This window comes from Monodelphis domestica, chromosome 2, assembly GCF_027887165.1.
Source record: "Monodelphis domestica isolate mMonDom1 chromosome 2, mMonDom1.pri, whole genome shotgun sequence".
NCBI classification, from domain to species: domain Eukaryota; kingdom Metazoa; phylum Chordata; class Mammalia; order Didelphimorphia; family Didelphidae; genus Monodelphis; species Monodelphis domestica.
The window spans coordinates 206,921,885-206,948,280 of record NC_077228.1 but is presented as its reverse complement, the minus strand read 5'-3'; the positions used below and the strand labels follow the sequence as shown (position 1 = coordinate 206,948,280).

Sequence of the window (26,396 nt, the reverse complement as noted above, 5' to 3'; positions counted from 1 at the left end):
TAGAGGCTATAGTAGTTATACCAGGGGCTATCCATACTCTCTTAACAGAGTCCACAATGCCCTGGGTACCAAAGTGACCATTTTTATGAAAAGATTAGCAAATTTGGTGATAGAAACTTTTAGGGGGCAGGGGTTTCCCTTCAGATGACACCCATACTTCATTAATCTGTTTTGCTTTGAATTTTTGCTTCCATTTTTCCACTTCCTTTTCACTATAGGAAAGTGATAAATTTAAGTCATCAGTGGTTGTTAATGTTAAAATTAATTCAGGCCCTTCTATGGCTGCTAGCTTTGCAGCGGCATCTGCTCAATCATTTCCCTTAGAGACAAGGTCAGTGCCACCTGTATGGGCAGAGCAATGAACTATAGCCAGGGCTTCGGGCAGCTGGAGAGCAGAAAGAACTTCATTAATAATTTCTGCATTAGCTATAGATTTTCCAGCTGAGGTTAAAAATTCTCTCTGGAGCCATAGCATCCCAACTGAGTGACAAATGCCAAAAGCATATCTAGAATCCATATAAATTGTTGCCTTTTTATCATTGGCAATTATACAGGCGTGTTTCAGAACTATGAGTTTTGCATCTTGAACGCTAATATTGGAGGGCAGTGAAGCTGACCATTCAGTGGCAAATTCTGTGACTACAGCAGCTCCAGTGTAGCAAATGCCATCCCTCATAAAAGAGGAACCATCAGTAAATAAGACCAGATCTGAATTGTCTAAGGGAGTGTCCAAGAGTTTATCCCGACATCCTTGGAAATTGTATTCAGATTTACAAGGATTATTCTTCCCTGGTCAATTAATGAGTTTATTACTGGGGTAATACCCTCAATTGCCTCTTTTGAGAGGGGATACTGAGGAATGGAAGGAGGTGGGCTAGATTTAGTTTTTATCTGCACAGGAACAGCTGACTTAAGTAAACCTACATCAGAAGAAGATGTGGCCCAAAGAGACCCCAGAATATCTGCAGATATTACAAAGGTGGGATGCTCTTTCCCCTCCTGACTCTCTGAGAAAAGTACAGGAAGTAATTTTAAAGATTCCTCAGGTACTTCCAATGTTAAGGAACCATCTGGGGAGCAAGTTATTGTGGCTCTGAGTTTGCAAAGAAGGTCCCTCCCCAGCAAACTTAAAGGGGAGTCAGGCATCAAAAGGAAGGAATGTTGTGCTTCTAGAGGTCCTACAGACACCATTCTAGGGGAAAGCTTTTTAACTCTTTGGGGTATCCCTGACACTCCCATTACATTCTCTGAGCCAATGGAATAGCAATGTAAATCAGGTGTACTCTTTAATACAGACCTGAAAGCTCCAGTGTCCAAAAGACAATCATAATAAGTGTTACCCACCTTTAAGGTAACATGGGGCTCATCAGTATGGGGGGGGCAGTGGATAGGGACAACAGGTAGTAGGACATCAGGGTCTGGAAAAATCAAAGGTTGTATCCTCTGATTCCTGTGCCCCAACCCCTCTCCAGACCTTCATAGTATTTGGGAATTTCCTTGAGCACCCCCCTGAAGGACACCCTCCTGAGGGGCATTAGCACCCCGAGTATTTTTTGGATGAAGACCCCTTTAGTTATATTGTTGTGGAGTCATTTGGTTTGAGTTATCATTTTCCCAATATCTATTCCTATAGTTATCATTCCTAAAGTTGTGGTTTCCATTGTCGTTATTATATTTATTTCTATAATTATCATTTCTGTAGTTGTTATGAAACTGCATATTCCTTCTGATTGCCTTGAATAAAGTTCTACACTCTATCATTCTATGGCCCTTCTCACAGAACTGGAAAGTCAAATGGATCAATAATTAGATTCCTGGAGAGGGGCAAGTACCATTGGTTGAGTATCATGCCCTCTTTCCAGTGTAGCAATCTTATCTTTTAAATATGTCAATTGTTTCCCAATTTCCTCCATGAGATCATTATTCTCTTCCTCCTTTTCTTTGTTTCCCTTTGAAACATATAGAGCCATTTTTCACAATTCTTCAAGGTCCATCGGTGGCCATCTTGGGCAATATGTTCTAAAATAATCCCTAATCATTTTCCAAGAGTTATTGACAAAGTGCCTTCTAATTTGTCCTATGCAATTTTCATTAGAAAGATAAAAATCCAGTTATTGACTCCCAAACTCAATTATTCTGGCCATAAATCTGGAGGGTGTCTCTTCCTCATTTTGCTTAATTCTTTCAAATTCTGTTCACTTAGCTGTACTGTCTGCACAATCTCTCATGTCTGTTAAGATGGCCTACCTACAACAGTATAGTTGTAAATAATCCTTAGAGTTGTTATAGTCCCATTCGGGATTGTGAATCTTAAAATTTCTCAGACTTGTGAATCTTAAAATTTCTCAGACTCTACCTTAGAACATTTGGTTAGGACCATTCCCCATTTTAAAACAATGAAGGGACTTTGGTCAGGAATGTGGGAACTCTAATATTACTCCACCCATACTTAGGCATACTTTAGGGGAAGATAAAGTTGTAAACTCCTGATTGAATAATGAAAAGTCCCCAACCCATACTTAAAGTGAAGCAAGAACCCTTAAGCTAGGTCTATTTTTAGATCTAATACAAAAGGGTGCTAAGTACCTGTAGTAGAGGCATTGCCGTAAAGGCAGGGCCGTAAAGGCAGAGCCATAAGGGTTAAAGCCGTGGAAGTGATTATTTTTGCAACTTTAATGTTACCAACAGGTGCCTTAACTGAGAAACAAAAAGTCATTGAATGGTTAAATCTAAAAGCAAAATGGGAAAGGCATAGAACATGTGATCTCAGATTTAGGATAGTATCCTCATGAAATCCGGGTACCCATTGCTAAAGATATAATACAGAAATATTTACAAAATCATGATGAATGGTCTTTACTATTAGTATACCTTATTGCTATTACCACCTAAACTCCACAAGGCTTATTTTCTTTTTTGTCACAACATCCTATTGTTTTTTCTCATATTCTAAGAGATTGTCCGGTATCAGGACCTAATGTTTTTGTTGATGTAAATGCTAATTACAAGGTAGGAGTATACAAGGAAAGTAGCTCACCTGTCATTTTTACCCCCCCTAAAACAGATAATGGTCCTGCTTATACTTCCAAACAATTTTTTCTTTTTTGCCAACAAGGACAAACTATTGTGGAGCACAGTAATCAGATCTTAAAAAACATTTCTTTTAAAACAAAAAGGGGGAGACAGCACCCCACATCGATGATTGGCAATAGCTGTATACACTATAAATAATTTGATCTTTACTTCTAATAATTTATCCAGAGCTGAAGATTTTTTTCTCTGCATTTTCTTATGAACGAAATTCAGGTACCACCACTCCTGTGCTCCCTGACCCAGAACAAAAATGTGGCATGTGGAAAGATGATAATCAAACTTGGCAAGGACCACCCAGTGGTCCTGCAAGGCCTAGGTTCTGTTTGTGTCTCCACAGGTAAAGACGGGGTATGGCTCCCTCCCCGCTGAGTTCGAGAAATTGACCATAAAGAGAAGAACAAGAGGAGGGCGCAAGAAGCCTCACAAGGAGACTTGACAACGTCTCCATAAGATACTGACTCTTCTGCTTCTATTCCAGAATTTAAGTACAGCTATTGGAATAAAGAGATGGTTTTTTGGGAACAACCACCTTGGGTAGAGTATGTCAGCATGGGACACGCTTTACCAGAAGTCATCTTATATACAAAAACTAACTGATATTCCTGGCATTTACCATTTTGAGAGACAAGCTAAGGACAACAATCAGGCCAACAATTTGTTTGTGCCTTTCAAATGGAACTGGACTAGTTGAGGCAACCCCAGTGTGCCTCGCAAGAGACCATCCTGCATGCCTGCCCCTCAGATCTCTGCAGGTGCATTATTATGATCATTCTGACCTGTCAGACTCTTTCTGGATAGGACCTTATCGTGTAAACAAAGGGGTAAAATATGAAGGTTACGGCCAACTGCAATATCTAGGTTGGCTAGGGGAATCTTGTGATTGTATTCGGGGACAAGAAAGACCTATTTGTCTGTATGTGATGGGATATGAACAAAGAGACACTGTTAATATGTTTCCGCCCTTGCTGTAATGTAGATCTAAAAGGACATCATGTATTCATTGGAAAAATATGATTTGGGTGTATTGGTATAACGATACAGGGTGTATTGGAAAGAAACTGGATTCTTATAAATTTCATGATTGTTTTATAGGAGGATATAGCTCGCCTTTGTGGGTGATGCCCCCAGAACTAATTGGGTACATTCTGCTAATTTCACACAGATTTTGACTGATTATGGAAAGATAGCCCTGGCATTGGATAAAGTAAATATGTCTCATTATGTTAATGTTACTTATAATGAAAAAAACAGTAAATAGAAATGTTGCATTAGACACTCAAGCTAGACACTCAGGGGAATGGTATCACTCACCAGCAGATGGAGCAGTGGAAAAATTATCTCAATTAATCAGCTCTAGAAAAAAAAAGATGTATTTCTTGCATAGTTTTAGGTATTGTAGCCTTGATAGCCACCCTTACTGCTACAACTGTCAGTAGTGTTTCTATAGCACAAAGTGTAGCTAATGTTCATGTCCTGGAACATGATGCAGAATATTTACATGGGCTTGCGCAGAATGTAACCAAGGCTTTGCATATACAGCAAGATATTAATACAAGGGTTTTTTATGCTTTACAACAAATATCTAAAGATGTATTGTTATTAATTAATCAAGAAGAAATTGTAGCTATTACGGGTAAATTAAGGTGTGATTATCGTTATTCAGCTTTTTGTCTTCTTCCTGTTAAAGCTAACACGTCTGATGCATTTGAAAAAATTAGAAATGATCTACAAGGTCTTTGGCTAAAAGGCAATATCTCTGAAAACATCCAACAATTGAACTGTATTATTGAAGAAATGGATAGTTCCATAGCTGAGGATCTTTATCCTGACCATATTGCTAATTCTATATACAATTGGATTAAATCAGGCCAAAGTTGGCTGTCTCCTTTTAGCTCAAATGAGTATAACCATATTGACTTTCATACTGTTTATAGTTATCTTACTGGTCCTTCTTCCCTGCCTATTCCAGCTCCTTGTGTCCAGCGTGGGTAGGATTGGACAAGTCCTGACCCAACACCGAGTACTGTTGCAAAACAAAAAGGGGGAATTGTAGTCGAGGCATTGCCGTAAAGGCAGGGCCGTAAAGGCAGAGCTGTAAGGGTTAAAGCCTCCTCTTCTCCCTGCTTGGGCTGCATAGTCAAGGTCATGGGTTGAACTGTGTATGACCAGCCCAGCTGCATGCTCAAGGTTGGAATGGTCAGCAGAGGGAGAATTGATAAGGTTTGTGAGAAATTGTGAGAGACTGTGGGAAACTTGCTTCTCTATCTTTGTTTGGAATCTTCTTGGTTCTTCCTTGTGCCTGGCAAGTAATGTCATGAATTCCTATGAATCTGCCCAATTATTGTTTCCTGCTGGTGCTGGGGTGTAACGTCATACATTCCTGTGGATTTTTCCTTTATATGCTTTGTGTAAATCCAATAAACTTTGTCGCTATGCATTTTCATATAGCGTCCATTCGTTACTCTTCATTTCATTACCCCAAGTAAGGTCACACAGGGCTGCCCGACCCTGGCACTGAGCCTTACAAGTACCTATAAAGATCAAATTAATCAGGCAACTTGCAAAGGACAAGATTAGTCTACTCAGGTGTGAATTACTCAAAAGTTTTAGTATACTCAGGTGTGAATTAAGAATGGTCAGTCCTTTGGAAAACGTCTACTGTGATTGGTAGATGTAGAAATTTAGGGGAGGTAACACAAGAGAAATTTTTCTTTAAAAGCAAGGAGCTGGAGGGCTCTGAATTTTTAGTTCAGCTTTGGTAGCTGAGTTGGAGCTCGGACTAGTTGGAGTAGCTGGATCTCTGAACACTAGAATTTGCTTGGAAGGATCTTGTGGTGAGTTGATAAAAGACTGACTAGTCTCTCTCTTAAGGCTCAGGCCTAGGCTGTGTTGGCCTAGGCCCTTCATACTATATTTCTCTTATTCTCTCTCCTTTTCCTTAATTCCTTTATGTGTATTAATTAAAATCTCCATAAAACCCAGCTGACTTGGGTATATCATATTTGGGAATTTTTCCCATGGCGACCACTTTATTTTTAATATAAAACCAAGACACTAAAAATTATCTTTACAGTTTGGGCTATTCAAAATCTTGAAACCATATTTTCATGGTAACAGGATCCTGAGATGGCCAGTGTGCTGCATTGCGCCCCCAGGTTTTACTGACATGAGCATTTATTTTATTTTTCTCACATTCAGTTAAAAAAGCCTGTAGCAAGTTTTCAATGTCTTTGTAAGACAGATTATACTGAAAAAATATGTCTGTCATCTTTTTTGTTACCAGAAAGGGATCTTGTTCATATGTGGGAATATTTCATGTGAATTCATTTATTTCTTGGGGAGTAAACAGTGTATTGTGCCTTAGAGTCACCACATCCCCATTGAGTCCTATTTCAAGTACTTCTCTTAGAGGAAAAAGACCTCTACTTAAATTTGGTACCTATGGGTCAGTTTGACTAGAATGAGTTTCTTTAGAAGGACAAGATTTCCTTGGGGCTGGAATTGGTTTTCAGGTAGGAGAAGGAACAGGAGATACTGGGATTTCAGAAGTTTCAGAAGACCTTCTGTCTTAGAATTGATACTAAGATCTATTCCAAGGCAGAAGAGCATTAAAGGGTAGGCAATTGGGGTTAATTGACTTGCCCAGGGTCTCACACAACTAGGAAGTGCCTGAGGCTAGATTCAAACCCAGGTCCTCCCGACTCCAAGCTGGGCTCTCTCTAACCACTGAGCTACCTACCTAGCCCTAAGCCAATAGTTCTTAACCAGAGATCCATGGACCCTTAAAGGGTATATGGATCCATGAACTTGGATAGAGAAGAAACTGCATTTTATTTTCACAAACTTCTAACTGAAACTTAGCATTCCCTTCAATTATTTTAAAACTTTCTGAGAAGGGGTCAGTAGCATTCACTAGACTGGTAAAAGGGTCCATGACCCAAAAAAAGTTAAGAATGTCTACTGTAGAGTGTAGTCTCTAGTGTGGATGGCAAAGCAATTGGTGAGAAGGCTATGGAAAAGATGGGGTGGTAGTGGCTAGAGATGTCTAGAAACAATTGTCCAGGAAAGGCAATAATCAATCATTATAGAACAGCAGCAAGTGCAGAGCAGAAATGCCAGGAGAAAAGGGGTTCTTAACCTAGGGTCCAACAGACTTCCAAGGGGTCAGGAAGTTTGTGAACTAGGATTGGAAAAAATATATCTTTACCTTTTATTATCTTTGCAATTCTATATATTTTATTTTATGCACTGAGAAACATATGTTTCTGAAATCTGCCAAAAATACTATAATGAGATGAGTTAACAAAAACCCAGTTTTTACTGACCCCTTTTGGAAGAACCAAGTCATGGTTCCTTGATCTTTGGTTGATATGGATCTTTGCAAAACCATCTTTGAGAACTAATTGGTCTAGAAGACCAAAGTGATATAGACTGACATGTCCCACAAACCCTGCCAAGTAGCTGTACAGAATCATATCCCCATCGAACCATGTGATCAAGGAAATGCCTTTCTTCTGTGTTTCTACTCCCACAGTTCTTTCTCTGGATGTAGATAGCATTCTTTCTCATATCTCCCTCAGAATTGTCCTGGATCATTGCATTGCTGCTAGTAGAGAAGTCCATTACATTGGATTGTGCCAGTGTACCCGTCTCTGTGAACAATGTTTTCCTGGTTCTGCTCCTTTCATTCTGCATCAATTCCTGGAGGTCATTCCAGTTCACATGGAATTCCTCCAATTCATTATTCCTTTTAGCATAATAGTATACCATCACCAACAGATACCATAATTTGTTCAGCCATTCCCCAATTGAAGGGCATCCCTTCATTTTCCAATTTTTTGTCCATGTCTTTTTCCTTATGATCTCTTTGGGGTACTAACCCAGCAGTACTATGGCTGGATCAAAGGGCAGACAGTCTTTTGGCACCCTTTGGGCATAGTTTCAAATTGCCTTCCAGAATGGTTGGCTCAATACACAACTCCACCAGAAATACATTAATGTCCCAGTTTCGCCACATCCACTCCAACATTTAAACCCTCTGATTTTAACTTTCAAAGTTGTGATATTCTCACCTGCCTCCCCTATATGTGACAAACATTGATTAATCCTAACTAAACATGCCTCCTCTTCAGAAGTTGTCTTCATCCAAGATGAATGTTCTCAATTTGCTCAGAGTTGTTTATAGAAACTTTGGAGAAGCTCTCACGTAAAGGACAAACAAATTTTTCTACTTCTGAGTCCTAATCCTAAATCTACTAATCTATTTTGTTTGGGAAATGGAACTTGACTTGCCTTTTGGTGCTGATCATAAGAATCTGTCAAAAGAAAAAGGCAGACAGGGAAGAGATGTCCTCATGTCCCAAAAGGATACATAGTGAGAGGCTTCAGAGGTAGAGTCAAGATGGCAGCTTAGATGCAGCAAAATTCCACACCTCTAAAACCCTTCCACACCAATCAAAAACAAAGTGGTTTGAGGAGACAGAAAACCAAATCTAACAACAGGACAGAGCTGGGGGACAGCTGGATTCAACTTAAAAGGTATGCCCCCCCCCAAAAAAAAAAGCCTGAATTCTTTAACTCTTGGGTTCAATGGAAAGGAAGAAGAAAGGTGCCAGGACCCCTCCCCCACCTAGAGTGCTGAGCACTGAGAGGGCAGCGCCAAAACACTCCATCTTTCCACCCTGCCTTTTCTCAAGATTTTGGCCTCAGGGCACATCCAGTGCTGCAGATCAACTCCGTCCAGATTTAATCTTATCAATAGGGCAGATAAGAAGCCTTCAAAGGGCAAGAAAGCTCAAGCTCCAACACCCCTTCCCCATAGATAAGCCTGAAAGTAGTTGTAAGAATCCAGCTGACTCTGATCCCAAGGCAAAGGCTGTAACCACTACAGAATATCTTGCTAACAGGGCTGGAAGCACAACTCCCTTCACCTACACCTTCACTTACATCTTCAGCTTCTGCTGCCAGGTGGGGAAGATCTGACCTCAGGGCTCATCAATACCATCAGTCTAACCTAGTCAATCAGCAGAGCTTTCACTTATCCTCTGAATACCTAGTTGCCATCCTCTCTCTTTGATGAAGGATCAATCACCAGGCAGCTGTAGATTTGAAGCTTACAATAGTCTCAGTTGAGATCCCAAAAACCTTTTGCCTTAAATGACACATCTTATTACAGTTCCGAGAAAATTACGTTTCAGTAATACAATTTCAATCCTAAAATTTTCATGACCCAAACAAGCTTTTTGTTGTACCTATTTACTCATTCTGGTGGCTTCTCAAAACCTTACAAGTTTACAAATAAAATATCTACTCTTTAACTTTTACTCTACTACAGATCTAAACATCCACTCTACCAGGTATCATTTCTACTTGATATCAGTGACTCAAAAGAGGCCAGATTATCAATCTTATTAATAATTGCATTATCTACATCCACAATATACATCTTTTGCACATTGTCATAATCAATTCACCTCAAACATTAATTTGGGTCACAATATAAATCACAAATCATTTGCAAATAAACAGAATCAAATTCTAACAAATTGTATCTAAACACATTTACATTTTAGCAGTCATTCTTGAACAAAGTACATGTTTTGGCAACAATCAATATATCACAATTTAGTCAAAAATCCAGAAATTCTTTTAACAATATTCCAAACTTTTAATACATGTTCTATCTCAACTCTACAAAATTTAAAACTTCCCATTCCCAGTGGTCATTACATTTTTACTTGGTGCTCACTTCAACAACACATACCAATGTATTTCCACATTTTTATTTGTAAACCCAACAATTTAAATTATGCAGAATCTTCTTAATATTATTTATTATACTACATTATACTATACTTCTTAATATTACACATTATACTACATTAAATTTTAAAGCAAATTTCCTGATGCTCAAGATGACATCAAACTTTGGTTTCTCTGACTTCTGACCACATTCTCCAAATTGTTTTGAAGGATCCCATAAGTAAATATATGTATTTTGCCATTCCTGCCATACTCCTCTTTCCTTTGGTATTTTTACCCCTAAATCACCAACTCTATGTCTGTATTAAATACTTCGGTAGTGAACACAATTATCATTTGTTAAATGAATGAAATAATTGGAATGCCTTTATTTAATGACACTAAAAGACTTTTAATTTCAAGTACTATATTTTTACCTAATGATTAATGTCCATATAGCCACAATAAATGTAATGGTGACTCAGAAATGATTCAGAGGCATAAAAATCTTAGCATGATAAGTGATTAGACCTAAAAATATTCAGTCCTATTATCCAATAGTTTGCAGGTAACATTTGTAGACAATTAAATCTTAAGACTATTCAAAAATTAAAGTAAAATTCCTATTCCCTAGATAACCAACTGTTATTTAATAAAAATATTATATAATACAAAAATGGGTTTGTTGGTTTTTTTTAACAGTCAACAAATAATCGGTCAATCAGACTGGCTAACATGTCATTTTAATACCCAACTCCAGTTTGCTCAAATAACAAACATTTTAGGCATGTTCAAACATTCAAATCTCTAGCCATCATTCATTTTAAATCTCAAAGAGAACATACAGTTTTCTCACTAGTAAAGCAAAATATAATCATCTGGAATCTTAAACAATTTTTAACACCAAATTCCCTTTACATTCATTTTACTTAATTCCACAAGTACATTCCAGAATCATTTGTGATTTTCCAAAGCCACATACATCATCCTTAAAAATTATCCCTAAGTAAAAATCCAGTTATGAGACCAAAACATCTCTCTCTGTTCTCTTCCACCTTCTCTCTCTCTGCTGGCCATCAGAGGAAGAAGGAGGAAATGTTGAAACAATTTTTCTAGCTTCTGTCTTCTAGAAAGAGCCGAGAACAAAATGCAAAATTCCTCCTCACAATACATTCTCTGGTCTATCAGCTACTTCATTTTTCCAGAAAATTGGAAGAGAGGCAGAGTTACCTCAAAATAATTTAAGAGGTTTTTCTTCCCCAAAATCCCTCCCCAGTATGCACACACCACAGAACACACATGACACAGAATACAGACTTACAAAAGACAGACAACACAGACAGTAAAAGCCTGCTTCAGTAATGATCCTGGGAGTAGGAGATTCTATAGCCTCATTCTTCAGGTTTTAGCAGAACTTCACATAAACAAATTCCTTCCCTTTTGCTAGAGCATCAGGCCTAGTCTCTTCTAACAGCTTCAAAGCCTGGTTGAATGCATACAACTCACAGGTTTGAGCTGACCAGGCTTCTGGAGGGTAGAGTCTCTTTGTTTCTCTCAATTATCACATAGTCATTCCTTCTTTTTCCTTCTAAGACTCATGAAGATTCATCTGTAAATAAAGTAGGGAAGATTCTTGCAAATTCTTCCTCACTCTAGTCTGATCTATTTTTTCCTCTTGCTCATATTTTCACTTTTATTGGTTGGGTGATGGGAACAGGAAAATTCTCTTTTACTCCAGTCACCCAATCTCACTTTAACAAAGCTTAACCTCTGGGGCTAGCACAATAAGGGACAACCTAGCTGCCCTGTATCTATAAGGAAAGTGATCTCTGCTTCCTGATCTTCCACTTTCAATGTTACCAAGGGCTCTAGGTGAGAGCCAAAGAACAGACTCTGACTTCTGTCCCCAGTCTGTGAGAGTCTCTGCTCTCTCTATCGTCAGGGACAATCTTTTTCCAAGTAACCTATTCTACAGCTATAGCACATAGGAGGGACCCATGTGACCTCTGAAGACCTTCCAAACTGATTGCACCAACCTTTCTTTCTTACAAACACCTTTAGAATTTGTTGGAACAATTTCCAGTTTTCCATAATCTGGGGCTTTCCATTAATGTCTGGCCCTACATTTATATAATACATCTTTAAGAGACCTTGTCCAAAAAAACTCAGTCAGATCCATTCTAGAATACTTGCTAAATGCCTCCCTCAATCTATTTACAAATTCAGTGGAAGTCTCATCCTCTCTCTGCTTGGTCTCATAGACTTTATTCATATTCTGGCTCTGAGACATTGCAACTTTTATTCCCTGAATGATCCTCTTTCTCAGATCTCTCATGTTTGTATGGTGAGTGGAATCATTGCTATTCCTATTCACCTCTCTGTCCACTTTGGACTATATAGCTTTGGACTTCAGCTTTGGCACAATAGGTAGTGCATCAGTCTCACAAGCTGAAGGTCCCGAGTTCGATCCTGGGCAAGGAGGGTGTGATGTACTGGGAAAGGCTTCTGGAGACAAAAGAGCTACTTGACTTTGGATGGGATTTACCTCCCCACCTGAAGTGGATGTCTATTGTGTGACAAGGAAATCACTTTAAAAGACTGATATATATTAATTTAAGGTCGCCAAGGAATTCAGCTATGTAATTCCTAAATGAAAACTCAAGTCAGCAGTCAACCTTTTATGGAGTTTTTAATTACAAACAGGAGGAAGAAAGGTATTAGAGAGAGAGAAAGAGAGAGAGAGAGAGAGAGAGAGAGAGAGAGAGAGAGAGAGAGAGAGAGAGAGAGAGAGAAAGGGGAGAGAAGGGAATAGGGCTTAAATACCCCCTCTGTTTAGGCTGGGCCAAAAGGCCCAAGCCCTTAGATAGCTGAGGCAAAGAAAAGAGATCAGTCCCTATCACTCACGTGACCAAAATGGAGAAACAGTCTCAGGGGCCTCCACCTCCAGCCTCCTTCAGAGCAAGCTTCTCAGAGCACAACCTCTCAGAGCAAAACCTCTCGACCTCCCCCAGTCCTCAGACCCCGCTATCTTTAAGGAAACCATCTAAGTTCCCTCCCCTCAGTTCTCACATCTACCAATCACTGCCCATGTCTTCCCTGTGCCAAATGGTAGCTCTAGCTTAACCCAGGACCACCCAGAGGTCTGTGGCTTTGCACATGTCTGTTGAAGGTCATATTCTCAAATAATTAAATCTTGATCCTTTGCTGCAGCCCTTCCTAAATCCTTTTACTCTGAGTAGGGTGGAGATTGTATTTTCCAAGACCTGGTTCTGTCATTCCAAGTATCTCTATTGTATTAATTCTAAAATCAATCATGACTCAAAGAACTTCCTGTTCTATGTTTAAGCATAGGTCAAAGCCCTTTCTATTGTTTAGCAAAAGGTTTCTGTCCTAAAGTAGTCTTAGGTAGGGAGGAGAAGGACTCTCCCATGCCTAGGGTTTCACATTCCAATAGAGTTTCTTACTATCATTAAGAAATCTTTTCCAGTATGAAATTTTCCAATGGTGAAATTTCCAACATTCACAAGTCTAAGAAATTTCAAGGTTTACAATTGTCTGGTGAAGTGGGACCTTCCCTCAGGGGGAAACTCTCCTGTGACAAGGTCAAAACCTGGGGTTTCTATCCTCAAACTAAATAAACTGGGGATTTCTAGATTTTCATGTTGACAATCCCAACAAGGTATTCCCAGGGATACAGGCTGATTCTCTCCTGCTCTGTTCAGCCTCATCTATTAGGGCCTGTTGCTGTCTCTCTTTCTCTACTGAGGATTGTTTCTGTCCCATGGTCTCTTCTCTAGGATTTTAATCTCTTTTCTTCAATTATCAGCAAAAGCTAGAATATCTAACCAATCCCCAAATAGCTAGGGTGTCTCCATCCTGGTGGTGGTAAATCAATCCAGATTTCCCAGCCCAGATATCTTGCCCTGATTCACTCACTTCCAGAGTTGGGCAACCTGGGTCTTGCTTGGGATATCTTGCAACCTTGAACACTAATCACTCAAACCTTAGGCTCACCAGCCAAGGCTATCTTGTGACCTCACCAGGGCACAACCCTACAAACTGCCTCAAAATGCGACAATTACCTGGCTTACTCTTATGGGTTCATCAACCCAAATTCCCAAGCAATTTGGTAACTAAGAGGTTCCTCTTGCTTGTCAGCCTGACAAGCTGCCTGAAGACTATCTCAGCCCTCCTGTTCTCTAAAACAAAGGAAACTGAAGAAAATGATCTCAAGTTGCTTACCAAACTCGATAAGTCTGATGCTTGCTCTTATTCAGTGGAAATTCTTCAATTCAGCCCTTTTGCTGTTCTCTATCCTAGTTAAATATCCTCATCTCCCCCACCTGCTTTTCCTCCTTAAGACATACACTGGCAAGCAGGTCCTGCTTTCTCTGCTGGGTTTCACGTCTCAGGGTGAGTCTGTGTCTCACCTATGCAAGCTGAAAGGGGAATATACACCTTTCACTTGGGCCCTAATTTATACTTACTAAACACAAATCCTCAGGCTGTTCTTTTCAGCTGGAACAAGTTGCAGCTTCCTGCTCTGCATCTGCTTTCTCACTGCTCTCTCAACACTAAGGTTCTTTGGAAGCCTCTCATGCTTCTCACACCTAATTTGCCCAGGTGAACGAATAATTCGTTCATGTAGGCAAACTAAGGCACCTTCTGTTGCTCTGGTTTCCCAGTCAGGGAACCATCTGTGTGAAGTGGAAGTTTAAGGAGACCTTGAAATATCAAGGTATACCCTCTTTAGCCATTTAAAAAAAAAAAATAAGATAGGGGAGAACCATCAATTAAAATGCAATGCTTTATTGAGAGGGGAGAATGAGAGAGACAGAGACAGAGACAGAAAGAGAGAGGAGAAATGCTGCCTCCAGTTATTGACCCAAGACAAATACCCCCTTGATTTACAGAAAAACTCTTTAAATTATAGGAAAATATAATAGACTTATTTCACACATTCAAGCCTTCCTTTAACATTTTAAAGAAATGGTCAAGAGTTGGAGACAGGTTTTAATCCAGAAATAAAGGATAGAAATGTTATACAAAAAGAGGAGGAGTTCAGGACTGGATTACCTGGGAGAGACTGATGTTTTACATTGGATATAAGGATCATTCCAGCCATGAGGCTTCACCATGGGCCTCTGATATAATGGGAGAAACTCCCAAGCTGTCTGGAGCTTCCCTTAAGGCAAGTTCTCAGGGGACAAGGAATAAAATACTATAATGAGATGAGTTAACAAAAACCCAGTTTTTATTGACCCCTTTTGGAAGAACCAAGTCATGGTTCCTTGATCCTTGGTTGAATCAGATTTTTGCAAAACCATCTTTGAGAATTAATTGGTCTGGAAGACCAAAGTGATATAGGTTGACATGTCCCACATATCCTGCCAAGTTGCTGTATAGAATCAAATGTAAAAATAGACTCGAACTCTGGACTTCAATCCCCACAAGCCCTTGCTCCACTTCCCCAAAATGCTTTGTAATCTCACCGGAATTCTCAGGTGGGCCGAGATCGAAAAGGGATTTAACCTGATTGCAAAGGCTTTTGTGGGCTTTTGGACTTCCGTTTTGGGGCAGATGTGGCTCTTTTCATAATGTAGGTGAGGTTGTGTCTAGGCCTCTCTGTGGCCTGGACTCATGTTTTCTTATCCTGTATTTTCTTTAATCCTTAACTTTTAGTAAACCTCTAAAAATATAATACTCCTTGTAGAGAGAAACTAATTTCTACCTGCCTCAGTCTCCCCTAAATTTTAACTGTTACACAAAAGAACACAGAAACAATAACTAGTTGGTTAGAATGGAGCCATCTTTCATATGAGACATATGAGTTGTTAAGATTCAAAATTATTAGAAAATTTCTCACATCAGATTTTATAAATAGCCTAGGTCTTTGGCTGTAGTGGGTAGCGGGAGTGTCTCTGGACAGCAAATATTAAATTTCCCAGTCACAAAAAACTAGATTCGAACAATGCTCAATTTCCACACTCACTGCTTTCCTTAGAGTCTGGAAAGAAACAGGCAAAAGTAACCTCAAGTTGACCAGGGTATTTAACATATCATTAGCATCCCATTTACATTATGATTTGCTCCCTGCATTGGGCAAACAGAGCAATGGGTAAAGCCAAACAGACCACAGTGGACCATGGGGTAAAGGGACATCAACTCCCTGGAGACACAGGACAGCAACTGCCCAAACAAATGACCCCTACCTTAGTGACATAGCAAAATAAAAAGCATTCCTGAGAACTCCTACACACATACCATTACCTTTTACCTTTTTACTCTAAATTTATACTCTTTTTTTTTCTCTCTCTCAGTCTCTACCTTTACTTATCATACCTCCTCTTACCTTAATTCCTTATTTACTATACTGGCTACTCTGTTACTGTATTCTCTTATAATAAAGCTTGTTTCCTTAGAACTCGGTCAGTTTGAGTCATCAATTAATTCTTTGGATGAGACCCAATAAGCATTAAACCCATCAAAAGCTTGAACCATTACAATTCTGAGGGACTTAAGAGGAAAAAAAACACTCTCTACATCCAGAGAAAGAACTGTGGGAGTAGAAACACAGAAGAAAAACAACTGCTTGATCACATGGGTCAATGGGGATAAGATTGGGGATGTAGACTGTAAACAATCATCCTGGTGCAATTATCAATAACAGTGAAATAGGTCTTGATCAATGATACTTGTAAAAACCAACAGAATTGCACATTGGCAAGGGGAGGGGAGGGAAAAAACATGAATCATGTAATCATGGGAAAATATTCTGAATTAATTAAATAAAAATCTTCAATTAAAAAAAAAGCTTGAACCATTGAAGTTGATTCCTGGGTCATGTGAGACATAAAAAAAAAAAGTCTAATGCACAAGATGTCAGCATTCCTTAAACTTGACAGACTTTCCTCTATTATGTAAGATGATACACTCTTCCTATCAGGCACATGATCTATAATAGTTAATGTGGAGGCCAGGGGGAACATACTTATTAGAACTAATGCTATATCAGGGGAGATAGGTGGCTCAGCAGATAGAGAACCAGGCCTGGAAAAAGGAAGTCTTGGGTTCAAATTTGATCTCAGACACTTCCTAGTTGTGTGACCCTGGGCAAACCACTTAACCCCCATTGCCTATTCCTCACCACTCTTTTGCCTAGAACTGAAAATTAGTATTAATTCTAAGACAGTAAGTAAGGGTTTGGGGGAGGGGAGAAGAACCAATGCTGTATCCTTGCTGAATATTATTTCTAGGCTATAGTTAAGCAAACTAGTTTTTGTTAAATATTAGATGGTCTTTGAGTGTCGTGTTTTAGTTTAATCCCAAGCCTGAGGCACTGGTGTGATCAATCTTAAATGGGTACTACATCTGCAAAGTCCAGTCAGATTGATTTCACAGATTTTTCCTTAGCTACTAATTCTAGAATCTCAGCCTCCAGACACTCCCTTCCAAGATGCTACCAAGAACCAGAGGATGCTCTAGGTAGCAGAAATTGACAATTTTTCCTAGGTTAATGAAAAGACCATAGAGACTTCAAGAAATTCTAACATGAGTAAGACACAAGAAGAAAGAATTACCTTATTACCCACTATAACCTTGCTCAAAAATATCTCCCACACACATTCCACAAATTAAATATTTATTTTAGCTTTAACTAGCATTTTTTAAGTGTGTGATTCAACCTGCATTCATATTCTGTCAGTTCCTTCTAAGGCAGTAGATAATCTTTTTCTTAATGGGTCCCTTGGAGTTGTCTGGGATACTTGCATTGCCAATAATAGTTAAGGCATTCACAGTTGATCATCATACTTTATTGCTATTACTATGTTCAACATTCTCTTGGTTCTGTTCACTTTGCATCACTTCATATAAATCTTTTCAGAGGTTTTTTTGAGCTCATCTTGTTTGTCATTTCTTATTTGTGATGTAACAGTACTCTATTATAATTAGTCTGAGATCATAATTGCTAGCCCTGCTTTTTTAACCTTGGCTGGAGGATGGGGGAGAAAAAAAGTGAAGGAGGGACAGACAAAAGGGAGAATGAACTGAAGGAGGCAGTCAGAAACAAAGTATTCATAAACAGGAAAAGATTAAAAGAAAAAAAAGATAAGGATAAATAGGTAGAAAATAAAATGGAGGGAAATGCATAGTAATCATAACTATGGGATGTAAATAAGTTGAACTCACCCATAAAATGGAAGAGGATAGCAGGATGGATTAAAAGCCAAAATCCCACAATATGCTCTCTACAAGAAATATATTTAAAGCAGGGAGACATACAAAGAGTAAAGCTAAAGGGCTAGAACAGGTACAAAAGTTAATAAGACAAAGTATCTGCCTTCATGAAGCTTATAATCTAAAAGAATGTAGCAGTCCACACCTAACTATGGCCAAAGGAAATAGTTAAAATGTAATGATTGTCTTAGGAGAGCATATGCTCAGTCCTGCGCATGGCCAAATAAAGCCTTTGAAACCTTTGATCCCAGCATCCATCAGGTTTAGGCGCGAAATCAGGTTTCTTTGTGCTCACCTGGCTGAGACAAACCACACCTATACCTTGTCATAATTTACAATTGACCAATGGCAATCCACTATCTATTCATCCATATGTATTGTGTACATTTGCATCTCAATAATAATAAATAAGAGCGTCCACAGAGAGCCAGCTCTCTCCCTTTACCTTATCACCCCTCACCTGTCTCTGTCTTTCCTGGAGCTTGGCCTCTGGCCAAGCTCAATTTTAACTTCCTCTCTCTCTCTCTATCTCTCTCTCTTCCTGAAAGACCTTTCCTCCTCAATCTCTTATCCTCAAGTGGTTCGTGCTTAGAGTACCAGCTCTAAGGAACCAGTGATTTCTTTCTTAATCTCCTCTCTTCAAACCAGACTGATCCGTACCTGCAAGGGTTCGTAGCTTTTCTTTCAGCTAATCTCCATGTCCATTGCTTACTCCCATATGTTAGTTTGAAGCTACTTAACTGGTTCAGGTCCTAGTGAAAGCTAAGTAGCTGAGCTTATTCTGTGGAGCTCAATTATTATAAATATTGTGTGTGTGCCTGTTTCTCACGCATCTCCTTGGCTCCAATCCTTCCCCCCAAGGTCAACCTTCTATCTTTCCTTTTGTGGGAGGGCTGTGGGCCAGCCCCCTACTCCCACAAAGAAGATTTTGATACATTAACCAACAAATAATTTAAATAATACTCAAATGCAAAAGCTATGTTAAGTTGGAAGTAAAGGGGAGTGGTATGAAATACAGGAGGATGACTGGGAGATCAGGAAATGCAGCTTTTGGGCTAGAGTTGAGAGGACAGACAGCAGGTAGAAATGGAGGATAATACAATTTAGGGGGCCACTAGGTGATACAGTGAATAGAGAGCACCCAACCTGGAGTCAGGAAGAACTAAGTTCCTCAGGCATTTACTAGACATGTAACCCTGGGCAAGGCACTAAATTCTGTTTGCCTTAGTTTCCTCATCTATAAAATGAGCTGGAGAAGGAAATGATAAAACCACTCCAACACCTTTGCCAAGAAAATCCCAAATAGAGTCATCAAATTGGACATAACCAAGAAATGACTGAATAACAACAAACATTTTAGGTTTGAGCAAGGGCAAGGGCACAGGCAAGTGTGGGATAAGTTTTCCTTATATTGCATTCCTGGTATAAATACAAGCTGGTCACAAACTATAATCTAATACGTTTTTATAACTTATTTGCTATTTATAGTTTAAAAACAAAAATTAATATTATTGATAATTTATTTTTATATTTCTATCATAACATTTAAATAAAAGTAGACAATGTATGGCCTAAGTTCTGATCTCTGATGACTTTTAAAGGCACCAAGGTCTGGCTACACAGCTGATTAAAACAATATAAAAGCAAACAACTTTGAAAGCTGTTATGCTATGATCAACACAATGACTATGATTCCAAAGAATCAATGATAAACTATACTATCCATTATAAAGAGGTAATGGATTATAAAGAGCTAAAGCAATTGTACAAAAAACCAAGCCATTCTCCAATTGATAAATGGGCAAGGGACATGAATAGGTAGTTTTCAGATAAAGAAATCAAAACTATTAATAAGCACATGAAAAAGTGTTCTAAATCTCTTATAATCAGAGAGATGCAAATCAAAACAACTCTGAGGTATCACCTCACACCTAGCAGATTGGCTAACATGACAGTGAAGGAAAATAATGAATGGTAGAGGGGATGTGGCAAAGTTGGGACATTAATGCATTACTGGTGGAGTTATGAATTGATCCAACCATTCTGGAGGGCAATTTGGAACTATGCCCAAAGGGCGATAAAAGTCTGTCTGTCCTTTGATCCAGCCACAGCACTGATGGGTTAGTACCCCAAAGAGACAATAAGTAAAAAGACATGTACAAGAATATTCATAGCTGCACTCTTTGTGGTGGCCAAAAATTGGAAAATGAGGGGATGCCCTCCAATTGGGGAATGGCTGAACAAATTGTGGTATATGTTGGTGATGGAATACTATTGTGCTCAAAGGAATAATAAAGTGGAGGAATTCCATGGAGACTGGAACGACCTCCAGGAAGTGATGCAGAATGAGAGGAGCAGAGCCAGGAGAACATTATACACAGAGACTGATACACTGTGGTACAATCCAAAGTAATGGATTTCTCCATTAGTCTCAATGCAATGTCCTGAACAACCTGCAGGGATCAAGGAGAAAAAAAAAACCACTACCCACAAGCAGAGGACAAATGGTGGGAGTTAAAACACTGAGGAAGGACAACAGCTTGACTACAGGGGTGGAGGGGATATGATCAAGGAGAGAGTTTGAATGAACACCCTAATACGGAAACCAATAGCATGGAAATGGGCTCGGGTTGAGGATGCATGTGATACCCAGAGGAATCATGCATCACCAAGGGAGGGGGAGGGAGGGGGGCAGGGGGAGGGGGGAAAAAAGGTGATCTTTGTTTCTAATGAATAATGTTTGAAAATGACCAAATAAAATAATGTTTAAAAAAAAAGAGGTGATGGATTTAGAGAGCAGAATGAGATACACACACAGTTTTTCATGTAGGGCAAATGGAGGAATTTGTTTTTCTTTGCACATCTATTACAAGAAATTTGCTTTTTTCCCCCATGGGCTGGAAGAGTAAAAAAAAAATCAATGAATTTCTATTAATTAACAAATAGAGATAAGAGGCTATTATAGGTGTAAAATTTTGCACGAAAATATTAGTTTTAATTGACTATTTTTGCTTTGTTAAAAGAGACTTCTCATGGAATAGGGACAATCTATAAATGTTTATAATGTAAAAACAACACACATCAAAGAAAAAGACTCCTCCTAACTTCTTAACCAGTTCAAAACCAGTCACAGAATGTCTGTGCATACTGAAACATCTCCAAAGCACTTTCATTAATCATCATTAGCAAAAGTCATTAGCAAAAGTCAAACCAAGGGAGAGCAGCCAAAGATAAATGTCTAAGGTTATTTTCCTTAGTGCCTTTTGGAGGCACGCAATCAATTGAAAAGGCCTCCCTAACCATTTGTTTAGCAGACCAAAATCAGTTGCAGTATGTTCTCAAAGGCAAGTCTCTCCAAGATATTTCCATTACATCTCATCACGACTCTCCCAGAAATAGGGTCCCTAGACTCTTCCATTTGTGGAGTTGCATTAGGGATGCACATGAGCCTGGCCCTCATTACAAAGATAATAAAACTACCTGTGTGACTTTAGCCAACAGCTTAATTCTCAGGCCTCAGTTTCCTCATCTGTAAAATAAATAGGTTGCACTAAATGAACCTTAAAACCTAATGACAGCCATAAATCTTTGATTCCATAATCCTAAAAAATCTGTTTATCATTTATAAATTGTAATTTTTAAAAAGTTTCACAATGTAATTCCATAATTTGAGGAGATTAACAAAAATATTACAAAATATAATGAAAATTCCCCAAAGTCTTGATATGTAGGGAATCCCAAGAGGTATTAATATAATGCTATATCCAGAAACATAAAATCTTTGGACACGTAGTGATTATTAACATAAGAACACCAAGATAGAAACTAGGGTCATAGGAGAGAGAGAGGGAAAGAGGGAAAGGAGGGGGGAGAGAGTGAGAGAGAGAAGAGAGATGATTTGGAGAGAGAAAGAGAGAGAGAGCACCACCTGGTGGCCTATATCTGAACTGGACCATTTCCAGGAAACCCAGGGAGGAACTCAAGTGACAGGTGGGTCCAATTGCTTTTACTGCTAGGGAGAGGTGATGACAGCCAGAATCTGGCTAGGAGATCTACTGAGGAAAAGCAATAAGTAACTAGCTGAGACTCCTTCCTCCCCCATTCTCCAGCTGCATTCCCCCAGCGATTCCACTCTAAAATTCCATTGAGAGAGTCAGTTGGAAGAGCAGATATCCCTTTCTTGTCACAGCTGTCTCCCAGGGGTTAGGGCTTTCCAAAGAAAGAAAGGTGACATCAACACAATAACAGTCATGGTATGCAGAACTCTAAGACCCCCGAAAGAAAGAAGAAAGCAGAGTGGGGCAATGAAGAGAGTCCAGAAGCTTCAAGGTTGTGTCTGATCACTACCTGATCTTTTGCCAAGTTCCTCCTTTCCCTGAGCTCCAATTTTCTCATCTATAAAATAAGGTGCCTGAACTATCTGCTCTTTAAGGACCCATCCAAGTTCAATGATTAATAATAATTGCAATGACTGAAATTCTCAAGAGGCAGTATTTCTTCATTTTAAAATATTTTATTAATTGACCACTGAAGACATCCTAAACTGGCCAGTTGACTCCCTCCATAATCTAAATGGGTACCGAAGAGAGGGAACTCCTCTCACACAGTTCTTTATAAATCTCTTGCGAGCTCATCACTCAGTCACTCCCCTGGACATCCTAAGACTTCTTCCACTGTAAAAAGCCCCTGAGGAGGTAGACTTAGAGACCTCAACTCCTCCATCATTACTTCAGCACAGGAAGAAGCCATATTTGTCCACAGAATGAGGATGCCAACACACTCTTCCTTCTGCATCAGTCCAACACAGCTTGCTGATTTCCTTAACTTTTCAAATGGGTCAGGGGGTTCACCAGGGCTAGCCAGCCCTGCCACTATTAATTCTTTTTATCCTTTAAAGATTTGAACAAAAGAAGAGAGAACCTAATCCAGTTTCATGACTTGGGGAGGATAGGGGGAATCTTTTAGTCTGACCTTGGAATCAGACTGTTCTTGAGAGGAGGCTAAAGGGAAATTTATTTCACAAAATATCCCATTTCCACATATCTATAGTTCTATTATTATATTAATTATATTAGTATTAAATTATTATTTAATTGCTCATTATGTCTTGTAATATATTTATATGATTATTAATAATAAATGATTATTTAATTTAAAAATATTTTAAAAGCTCTATAGAATAGGAAGATGGGTTAATTAAACCTGTGACTACATTGATATAGGGAACTTTCAGAGGTACAAAATACAAATTGGCACCATCTCTGTAGTTTATAGTATTAATGAGTTGCCTAGAGAAATATACATATATACAGATAGTATATACATGGGTGCATATATTTAGTACATATACATAAGCATACCATAGTATACCATACACATACATGTACATGCCCATATAGTATGTATGTGCATGTTATTCAGACATTCAGGATTTCTAACTCTTCATGACCCCACAGACTATCCCTGGGGTTTTCTTGGCAAGGATACTAGAGTGATTTGCCATTTCCTTCCCCAATTTTGTCAGGCAATCCAAGGTTAAGCCAGGAAGTGTCTGAGGCTGGATTTATACTTAGGTCTTCCTGACTCCAGGCCCATCACTCTATCCTCTGATCCTCTGAGTTACCTAGCCACCTCCTAGTCATATAGCAGTTAAGTGGCTTGCACCAGGTCACACAGCCAGGAATTATTTGAGGCTGCATTTGAACTCAGGTCTTCCTGATTCCAGATCCTATGTTCCTAATTATTTAGCCATAGCTAAATTTTTATATGTGCATATATGCATAACATTGTATATGTATGTGCATATATTATATATATTTCAACTAAAAGCAATAGTATGCCTAAAGGCACATATAGTATACTTATACTTCTCAGGATTCATATACATACTTATATACATATACCCATCTGTATGTATGTATACACATGTATGTTCACTTATACATGTAGTATTACTGTTATTTATTTGGTCAATTAATCATAGTCTCATCCTGACCCCATTTGGGTTTTTCTTGGCAAAGATACTAGAGTGGTTTGCCATTTCCTTCTCCAGCTCATTTTACAGATGAGGAAACTGAGGCAAACAGGGTAAAGTGACTTGCCCAGGGTCATATAGCTAGTGTCTCAGACCAGATTCTAACTCAGGAAGAGGAGTCTGACTCTGGGCCTGACACTCTATGCATTATGCTGTCCCCTATATATAGTATACATATGCATACATATATACGCATACACATAGTCTAATATACACATGTATATATACACAAAGCATACATATATGTATAAGCATATATATGTATGTGTTTATTGAGCTGCTTCCAAAGCATTGTACATTATTCATAATTCACTTTTACATGGCATGTAAAAACTGTGATAGAGATGATGCAAGAATCCTATTCTTTTACTGTGGGACTTAGGTCCTTTGTTACTTTTTTAATTAATTACTTTTAAATGAGTAGAATAACCAATGGAGAAACCCCTTTAACACAAGTATTATACCCAATACAGAGTCACAGATGAGACTATGGCTCAGAAATGGAAGTGACTAACCTAGGGTCACAATGTTTGTAAATGCTGGAGCAAGGCTTCCAATTCAAGTCACCTGCCTCTTTCTACTCCACCCAAGTGCTTCTTTTGAGCCTAAACCTCACAAAGTAACCTGTGTAAGAAACCCCTAATCGATTATTCAGCTAATCAAAGGCAGATCTAGGGCTCAAGGTTAGGTCTCTAGGATTCACCAAATCCATTAACCTGAACTGACTCCTATACTTAAGAGCTCCACATGCTTTTCTAATATTAAAAAAAATGATCTTTGTTCCATTTCCCTTACCATCAACTCCTTTTCCTCTCCTCAATTGGGGGTGGGGAAGGGGGGAGAGGGAGAGATGTCATCTTTATCTTCCCCCAAGTCTACTCTTGCCAAAGCTTCCAATTTCTCCCTGCCAAATCCATGGAACTTTTCTCAGAACTATGGGAACCCTCTCTGGGGTACCTGACAGGACTGACCAGCGTTCCCTTCTTGGCTCCCATCTGTTGGCACTTTTGCTGAAAATCTAACCCATTCCTAAAACTTCAAAGGTCACATCTATGGTATCTTCCCCAAAAAAGTCTCTCTATTTTGATCCCCTCCTGCAAAATCTAGAGCCACTACTGGACCTAGATTCAAATCTTACCACCCTTCTCATGACCCTGGGTAAATAATTTTACCCATCTGGTCCTCAATACCCTCGGCAGTAAAATAAGGTAATTATTGATACGAGATTATCAGATAGAACACTTCATATACGGTCAGATTTCAATTGATCAGATTTCAAAGTTATTTTGGCCAAACTACTTTTTTTGCTTTTTTTTTTAATTCTGTCATGAAGAATAGCTTGTTAAGTACAGAAGGGAAGGAATCAATTTTGAAATTAAGGTAATTCAAACAATGTTCGATTTATGCAAATTCGACTTTAGGTAAAGAATTCTGAAAAAAAAAATCCATGTTAACTTTACCGTATCTACCGTAAGCACACTGTCTGATCCAAAAAACTGAACGAAACAAAACAAAATCCTTCAAGAGAAGAGAAAAGGGCCCGCCACCCTCGACTGGGGCCTTGGCTTGAGACCTCCTACGCGGCCTTTGTGTCTATCTTCCGTTGGCCCGTGGGTACCTGCGCTGGGGTGCCGCGTGTGGCTCTGCATGTTGCCCCTCCTCATCTGTCCGAGTCCAGCTCAGACCTCACGTGTCGCCTTCCAGTCTCCTTCTATCCGGATGGGGCGACCTTCAGGTGGCTGTCCGAGAAGCCCCGCCCCCTAGCCCACTCCTTCCCGCCCACCAACCCCCCCTCTTCTTCTACAGCGTCTTTGTCCTCAGTGCCCCACGTGCCCGGGGTCCGTGTGCTGGTCTTCTCCAGCCACCAGCACTTGGTATTCTCCTTGCCTCCCTTCCTTTCCCTTCTACCCATTCCCTAAAAACCGATTTCTGTAGAGGTCTGTGAACTGGCCCATTCACATAAAGTGAGAACTATCTGTATAAGAATAAAACATTCTAATAAATATTTTAAATAAAGCGGTTGGCCTCATTTTAAAACTTCACTTCTTTAAAAAATAATCTTATCTTCTATCTTAGAATCAATACTGTATTTGGTTCCAAGACAGAAGAGAAGGCAATGGTGTGTTAACTTGGAAAAAACACAGAACTATTAAAATAGAAAAGCCAAGTCTTTAATCAGGAAAGAGATAGTGTTCACTATTCCACTGCCATCAGTATTCTGAGAGGATAACCGCACTAGATTATCCTCCAAGGAACAACAGAATTTGAGGGATTTATTTTTTATTGAAAA

At 39.1% G+C, this 26,396-nt stretch overlaps 1 protein-coding gene across 6 annotated transcripts in view; it reads right to left on the bottom strand.

The window, feature by feature from the left end:
• The window catches only part of MYL4 (myosin light chain 4), a 73,556-nt gene extending 47,688 nt beyond the window's left edge, over positions 1–25,868 (bottom strand). For 2 of the 6 annotated variants that reach the window (XM_056817022.1, XM_056817024.1), the window contains exon 1: positions 25,576–25,717. The gene's annotated coding sequence lies outside the window, so the exon portion shown is untranslated. The other 4 variants (XM_056817023.1, XM_056817021.1, XM_007482522.3 and 1 more) reach the window with 4 other exon arrangements.
• Positions 25,869–26,396: the final 528 nt, after the last annotated feature.